The sequence below is a fragment of the Merops nubicus genome, unplaced genomic scaffold (assembly GCF_000691845.1).
Source record: "Merops nubicus isolate BGI_N331 unplaced genomic scaffold, ASM69184v1 scaffold18554, whole genome shotgun sequence".
Taxonomy (NCBI): domain Eukaryota; kingdom Metazoa; phylum Chordata; class Aves; order Coraciiformes; family Meropidae; genus Merops; species Merops nubicus.
In genome coordinates, this window is record NW_008605118.1 from 66562 (window position 1) to 75327 (window position 8766).

An 8766-nucleotide genomic window follows, 5' to 3' on the forward strand; every position below is an offset into this window, starting at 1 on the left:
TCCTCTAACTTTTAGATGCAGCCAGCTGCATGAGCCCAAGTAGTAAAGACTAGCCAGTAGATCACTAGTCATTAATTTCCCAAGCTTGAAAATAAGTTTTCCCTTAAAAGCTTAACTGAATTTTGTAACACGAGCCAGAGGAAGTCCAGTGAGTCCATCTTAAGAGGCCAGATCAATACTGTAGCTTGGAGCACCTCACATTTGGTTGGCAAGATCCACAGCCCAGAGAAAGGTGGGACAGCAGCCGCTCACAAGCTGAAGCTTCAGACCAACTTTCAGAGAGCATCTGAAGTATTTAAAAGGTCAAACAAATGAGGGGCTTGGTCTCACTCCCTCCACGGTCCTTTCTTGTTGTTATTTTACTGATAAAATCAGGCGAAAATATGCTGCTGTTTTTATAGTGCAACACGATTGGCAAACCCCCACGTAGAGAAATGTAGGTTGTAGCACGCATGACTAACGATTAATGATGCTCATTAAAAAATGAAGTTCTGATGAAATTCATTAATGCTTGGCTTGAGTCTTGCTAACAGTTACGCAACATTAAGAGCAAGGCAATTACAGATCTTGGCTGCAACTCATTGAGAGATAAAAGAATACCCTTTTTCCTGTTTAACTCAATGTACGACATGCTGTACTACATAAATAAGCTGTCTCGAAAAAGCTTGTTGAACAATGAGTCACAGTCTGCAGCTCCATTGCCACCTGCGGGTAAGTGCTGGAGTCTGTCATGCCCCTCTGTGGCACAGGGAAATAAAAGTATCAACAGAAATTAATTACCGCCAAGAACTTTGCTTCTGACTTGCCCCAGTCAGTCATACAGCCATTTGAAGTAGGCACCACCTTTGGCCTCCCAGGTGACTGCTACTCATTGAACAATTTTATGTATTGCTCCGTTCACAGTCCTAAAATTTAAAAACTAGATGAGCTGCTTTATTCTAAATAGCCCCACAGGAGACTAGGGTGAGGATGAACTGTAGATTAATCGTAAAAAATATAAACAGGGAATAGGAAGGAAACAAGTCCTGGTTAGCAGCTTATGTCTGGAGTCTCAAGCAAGGCTTCCAAGAGTAGACAAGAGGTTCACACTCCAGCCTCAAAGCCAGCTCCTAATGAAAGGTGGTTTTGCCACTACGAAAGCACACTACAGGGCTTTAAGAAAGAAGCCTTCTCTACCTGTTCAGTGGCAAGTGCCAGTTCTGAAAGAGCACTGTTGGCAACACACACCCGTGGATGTGCATAGGACAGACTCCAGTGCACTCACAGAGCTCCACTCTGCAGCAGCAAGGGGAAAAAAAGCCTTCTGTTTAACATCTATTAATCTATTGTCCTGGTTCCACTGCAACAGGATTACTAACCTGCCATTAGCAGGTTCTAGCCAACCAGGAGATTTAGCTGGGAGGGGCAGAAGTGCAGGGCAGCTGAGCAGAGCTGGCTCACAAGTGTTTCTCACACCACAGACATCACACTCATAAAGGGGGCTCCTCCTGCTTCTCCTCCCTCTCTTACTTCTCCCCATTCCTGGAGAGCCTCTGTTACCCTTCTGCTCCTGAGGACTGCTCTCCTGTTTATTGTGACATCTATGCACTCACTGGGCTGAGTATAATTTTTATATATTTATATTACTATTAGTTTGGCTGTTTCATTAAATCAATTTTCATTTTTACTTACAGGTCTCCTCCTCTCCTTTTCCTGATTCCCCTCTTCCCAGCTGAGGAGTAGGCATCAGGTGATAGAACAACTGCTGTAGTTTAGCTTGGATATTAAGTGTGGACACATAAACACATAGACCCTATAGAATGTAAATCATTTCTCTTGTTATTAAGGGTAAATATGCTGTTCTGAATTCACTTGGAAATTCCTAGGAATGCACATTTTATATAGATAACACAAATACCTTACACATTGGAGTCCACTACACATGCCATTGTTTTCTCTCCTATTTTATGTCTGCATTCAGCTCTTTATCTTGAGGAAAAGAACCTATTCAGGACCGTATTTTCTAGTGTGGCCTTAAAAAGCCCTATTCATTACTTCCCACAGACAACTTCTAGCTCAATGAGAACCTGCTCTGCATTTTCCAGCCAAGTTGTGAATGCAGGATTTTTACCTGGGGAAGAAAGATTCCACGTGACAATTATCCCATGAGCACAGCATATCTCCTTTTCACTGCAGCTGCAGCAGTGACCAAAGATCAGCCACAACTCAGCCCCCAGGGGAAGGTTTGAGGCTTTGGGCAGTGGATGCCAAACATCATCCCTTGGTTCTAAGCAATTCAGCAGGGACAAGTAACCCTAGATGCCCAAGTCATAGTCTGAGTATTTTCTATTCAATGGAAAACCAATTCTTTGACTCATCCATGCTGCAGCGGCAGCACTCCAGCACAACTCCCAACAGAAACAGGCCACGTGCTCAGGCTGAGAGTCAGCAATGCTTGGAGTGTTTAGCATCTCAGCCTGTATAAATGGTGCATATAGAGCACTACTCCGTGATCATTACACTTCCAAAAATCAGAGCTAAAAGGTGGAGGCATTGCAAACTGAGAAGGAACTGTTATAATACGGTTGTTATAATACAAACATACTTCAGCAAAGGGCCACAGGGTTTAGCCTTCAGTCTCCTACAGTGCTAGGTCAATGCTTTTTCATTGCCTAAACAACTGTTTCTGCATCCTAAACTTTAAGGTTTCGCTTTATTTGCTTGCTCGTTCTGTCTGTCCCTTACTAAAGACTACTACACATACACCAACTATGATAACACCTTTAATGGAGGATGATTAAATGAAAAAAAAAAAAAATGTTGTGTATGCAGGAAATGCCCATTTTCAGTGACAAGGATAGCAGGCACATAATGGAGCATGGACTTTGGCCCAAGGAATGTTTTCTTCGCTAATTCACTGCAGGCACCTGTACAGGGTAACTCAAGCCCAAGTAAAATCTGTGTCTTGGTGAAATCATTCTCATTAAGGGACACAAACCAGGATGGAGGAAGCAGTTTTATTGATGTGCATTACATCCCAGCTGACCCCCAAGCAAGTATCCAATGTTGTGCCACTAGCCCTGGCTGCATAGCCTCTCTTCAGCACCATGGATCAGCCTGTAAAATGGGTGCCCTGTCATTAGACCAGCCATTATTTTGCATCATTTAAACTTCAGAGCAGCACAAACTCTGCGTGCTTTCCTCCACTTCCTTAATGGCAGGGATCCCTCCTGAATCCATGGTCAGTCCAGTTCCTGCCTCCCAGATGTGAATTTTTAGTAGTCCAAGACAAAGCCTATTTAATACACAAAACTATTGCAAGAGTTAACCTTGTGCAAGCCAAATACTGGGTCCAAGTATTTATTTTTAGCAGGGTTAATCCCAGAAAGAGGTACACAAGTCAAAAGCCTTTAAAAACTCTTCAGTATTCCACATCAAATGCTTTCAAAACTGGGGAGAGCAAAATCACCACAATATAAGCTGGCAGTGCAGTTAGAAACAAACTTTATTGTTGCCATTTGAAATTATTTACATAATATAAATCTCTTTGAAAGGTACATTACTTCATTTAATCAGTGGTAGAAGGCCTTATAATAGCTTCAATAACATTTAGTTCAAAAGAAATACAACACACTCCAATGGATAAATGATGCATCTAAACTCCACAACATACAAGAAGGGTCATGGGGACTTTTGGGGGGATGACAGTGCTGGAAGATGACAAAGGCTTATTTGTAAATTGAGCTTTTTATTCACAGGACATAAACAGACTTGTGTTTAAAAGAACACTGAAAAATTTGCAGTAACAAAAAAGACACAGAACTGAATATATCCCTAATATGCTATGGGCCTGTTTCTGCAAGTATTTAAAAGGGTTTAGAAAGCTGGATTAAGAGGCTTGGGACAGAACCAACAGATCTACCTTTAAGTCATATTTAAGAAAGATTGGATACATTCTTGGTGCTGAGACTAATCAAAGCACTTGTGTACAAAGCAGCATTGAACTACCACAGACTGCATCTGAGATACAAAAGGTTAAAAAGTATTTCTACAACAAAAAAAAAAAAGCCACACACCAAAACAACTTCCACACTCAAGACTCAACACCTACCATTTTTTGATAGCCCTACTACCCACAACTTAGAAACATTACTTTTTTCCAGTTCACTCTGCATTTTATGGCATTGTACACAACATGTTTCATGTCTGCCTTCCATGGTCTCTTCCATCTTGTGTTTCACATGGGTGTCCATAGGAGGGGGTTGACTTAACACAGAAAAAAAATCAGTTGCAATACCACAGAAACAGGCTGGTGCAGTACCTGAAGTTATTTCAGCATTTTTTTTTTTTTTTTTCCAAAGTTTGTTAGATTTCAAGTAACTTGTTTGCTTCCTAAATATTCACAGTTTTTAATTACCACCAAGTTTTCTCTGTATCACCTCTCTATAAACACCAAATCAAACACGTTTGGGAAGTCCACAAATTAAGTTCCACACCAGAAGGAATGTGGGACAGCAGCTCCAACAATTTTAAGCTACATAAAAAGCTAATGTAAGACCCTGATTGAGAAGTTTGGTAATCTGGTGAAGTCTGGACACCTGTTCCAAGATCATAAATGGGCTTCAGGGCCACCCCAGTCAGTTTTCCAACATTTCACAATAATAATAAAACACTTTTATTAAAGAATCCTGTGCAGACCACCACATAAACTATTAAATACACAAAGCACACACTGAAGTGTTGCACATTAATCAACTGCATGGTGATTTTTAATAATCTCTTGGAATGTTTCCTCCCTCTCCCCCCAGACTGACTGGCTTCCTAACACAGGAACAAACTCTACAGATCAGACCAATTGGAAAAGTAATGTTAAAAAATGCTTTTTCCAGTGTCTCACCACATCACTTAGATGGAGCATCTCCATACAACTGGCCCATGTAAGCATTTCACAGATTTTCCTTTACACTCCAGCAGCCTATAAGCTGCAAAGTTGGGTTTGTTCCATCATGTCCCATCTGGATTTGTCTGGTTTTTCAGGGAGAGCCCCTTGCTGAAAAGTTGTGTGGTTGGCCAACAGAACACCTGCCCTGCATAAGACCAAAGGCAGTGGCTTTTCACATCTTCCACAACTAATGAAGACAATCACCTTGAAGCACACAGCAATAAGGTCAGGAAAGAAATCTGCTCCAAGGCTGTTCAACACCAGCCTTGCACCACCTCAAGGTTTAATCAGATGCTTTCTGTTTAACTACTGTACTTACAATCTGCCTGGCACAGAAGAGAGGATGGGAGATAGCAGCTAATCCAGTAGTTAAGTAATCTAGCAACCTTAGAAGGCATCCAAAAAACTACAGTAAACAATAGGAAAACACTGAAATCAATAGACAACCACCTCCAACACAGAGGCAGTATGTGGTCAGCCTCATCCTTATACTACAAAGACTACCCCAAGTAAGAGTTTATATTCCACTGGTTTATAGTACCAAGTTTTGTTTGATCAGAAGGTTACTCAAATTTGGTTTGGTAGGAGTAACAAAAGAATATTTTTGTAAGCTCTTGTTAGCTACCAAAGGCTTTAAAAAAGTCTGAATTTCATTTTGAAACAAACTTTACCCTTACAATTTTCTCTTGCCCTCAAACCACACACGTCCAATAGGCACATCCAATACCTTGCTACATCAAAAGCTTAAGCTCGAGTTTCCATGCGAATGGTTTCTTTTTACTTATTTACTGAGCCCATTCCTTCTCTTGACTCCTTTGATAAGCTCACTTCCCAGGACCCTAGTCACTTGAAGTGTCTCAGGGCTAAGCACACACACACACTCCTTTCATCCAGCACAGGTAAAGCTGACCAGACATACAGGCTGCATCAGAATCACTGTCAGACAATGAGATCTGCACACCAGTGTTTTCTGGCACAGTTCCTACACACAGCTGTGACAAGAATAAACTAAACAGCTTGCAGGACACTACAGAGTTCTAAACAGTGAAAGGCAACAGTTATGAAACATAGTCAGGTATTTGGGAAAAAGCTATGCTTTGTTATTGTCTGTGCTTCTAAGATTAAAGGCCTCTTCAGAAAGGGACTTCCTACACAAGGATTCTGATGAGAAGTCTTGTAATGACCAAACGGAAAAATTTTAGTCAAAAAGGAAATAGTGATGATTAAGGAAATTGAAAGGAAGCTTTTCTATTCATGTTTCCCCTGATGAAGTAGGGTGGTAGGCACAGGAAAGAGGAGAAGGGAATGGTACATGGGGAAAAATACCTCAAACAAGTTTAAAATAGTCTAATGAGGTTAGCAATAGTTCTAGTGTTGAGGAAAATAACTGGCAGAACTGTTTTAGTGATGTGGGCATTTATCATAAGCATCTTCAAGTTAGCAACTAATCCCATCATAAGGCTATATCCATCAAAAACAGTGTAAGTGGGGGGACTTCCATCACAACAAACTCAGTTGCTGTCACCATGGGAGCACACACTTTAAGAGTACTTCAACATGCTTGTGTTTAGAAGTCACCAGCATTCAAGAATGTATAGGAAAGTTCTGGAAGCTTAAACAATTTTAACAGCTTTTCCTATACCACAGGTGCTACATACATCTACCTCTGACAAATGGTTTGTCCTATTTTTAGGATAGATTCTCTCTTCACCTTAGTACTGTACAGATTTTTTTTATTCCCAGAATCATTCCCAAAAGCAAGATGTCAAAAAAGCTTAAGGGGGTAAAAAAGACACTGGATGCCCAAGGCAATACATGGATACCTTAAAGAAAACTGTTATGCTCTGTCACAGGCCAATTTAACAAAAGAAGTCCACACACAGAGTTAGATTTCTTCTTTACATCAAAATTTCTACAAAATAGGAGAGAATACAATGCAATACACAAGTCCATAAATGCAAGGTACAGTACAATTCACACTAATTTACAAATGGTTATTTACACTGTTGTATATACATACACAGTCAGACCTGGTCAATGCAAATTTGGTAAGTCCTTGTAAAATGCAAATCAAGAAGTGTAAATGAAGGAATTTGTAATTACGTGACAAGAGACTAGTTATCATTCTGAGATCTTTAATGCTTAGGTGACATAAGAAACTGGGCATGGATTAGCCAGATCTGACTGCAGAAATGAGAAGAAAAAAATTCACACTGTTCTGCTTTACAAAAGCAACCAGGCCACTATGGTCTATTGACTTGATGCTATTTGTGCAAGAATGCCATTGCTAATAATCCTCTTTATATTTACAATATAGGTTTAACTACAGTAAGAATCATTAATTCTGGCATTCATGCCCTTAGCTTAACATAAAGGCAACAGAGTATCTTCTTGGCAAGTCACAGTCAAAACTACTAGAGGATGTTACTAGAGCTCAGTCATTTTTGTCCTCCTTCAAATATCTTAACTTTGCTATTGAAGAGACTGAGATAAATTAACTGAAGCAAGTACATGTTTGTCTAGTTTGGTGCTCTAGTACCTAATTTACATTCAGAATGTCCTGTATTCACAGTTTCAAGCTACTTTATAATCTGCAATGCTGTTGCAAACTACTGCCTCAAACTTAGCACATCTGTAGATACTCCTTAGCAAGTGAGAATATCCAAGTGCCATTGGCTCAAATAGATGTGGAACAAGGCTCAAGGTAACTGGCATTTCATTTTGGAAAACATTTTACAGTATATGCTTGGAACTTACAAGAAATGGTTTTCATCTGCACTTATCCTGAAAGAAAGTTGATGCAAAGCAGCATTTAAGCGTGTAAAATGAATTTCAACACGCAAAATGAAAGCCTCTGCCAACACTGCAAAGTCAACCACTGTGACCTGTGATAATCCTTGTGCTTCTTCCAAGTGGCTCAGGAAAAGCTTGCAGTATTTACTATCTGCCTGAAAGTGCTTTTACGGGACTCAGTGGAACTTCAGTCCACAAGAACTGAGATTGAGCTGCACTCATAAAGAGCTTTGGTTCTGCAGAAACAAGCTTCCACTCCCTACAGTTATTGCTACTTGAGCTATACAAACAAAAATAGTACTGGAAAAAAAAAAAAAAAAAAAACAACACTAGCTCCAAACTTAAAACATACTGGTACCTGACAAGGGAACACGTTTTGCCAACCGTGGGGAAAATTAGAATCTGTCAAGTATTGGATTTCCCAAGACCAAGTGAACTTCACAGCCTTTTTCAAACACTTCACAAATACAAAGCGATGCTGCCAGAAATAAAGCCACTACTTGAAAGCAGTAGTAAGAGTTCAAAAATCTTTAACAACCTTACTTCCAAGCAGATCCTGCTGAAAAAGGGACCTACTGAGAAAACAGGGTAATATTCAACATGTCAATATCATCAACAGGGAGAAAGTACAGAAAATTAAGATCTTCAGTGCCTTCATGAGCTCTAGCAACATCCTTGATAACTGCTACAAAGGAAAATATAAATGTCTATTTTAGCTATTTGCTTCTATATAACTACCAAGAAAATCCGTCCAGTATAGTAGCCTCCAGTTAACAAATGCTAAACAAAAATGGTTATCTAATTTCAACTTACAAAGAAATCCCAGTTCTCCTGTTTGTATTAGGACTTAAAAGGTTCTGACTGAAGGAAATCAAAAACGTGGAAACGTTCAGAGATGAATATAAACAAGTTAAGGAAAAAAAAAATCCCAAACCTTGCTTTTGTAAAATAACAGAATGCCATTCAAAATGGTCTTTCAAGGTGAACATTTTTCATTCACATCAATTTCCTTTGTCCTGAATCAATCCAAGCTTTTGTAAAACACACACTTC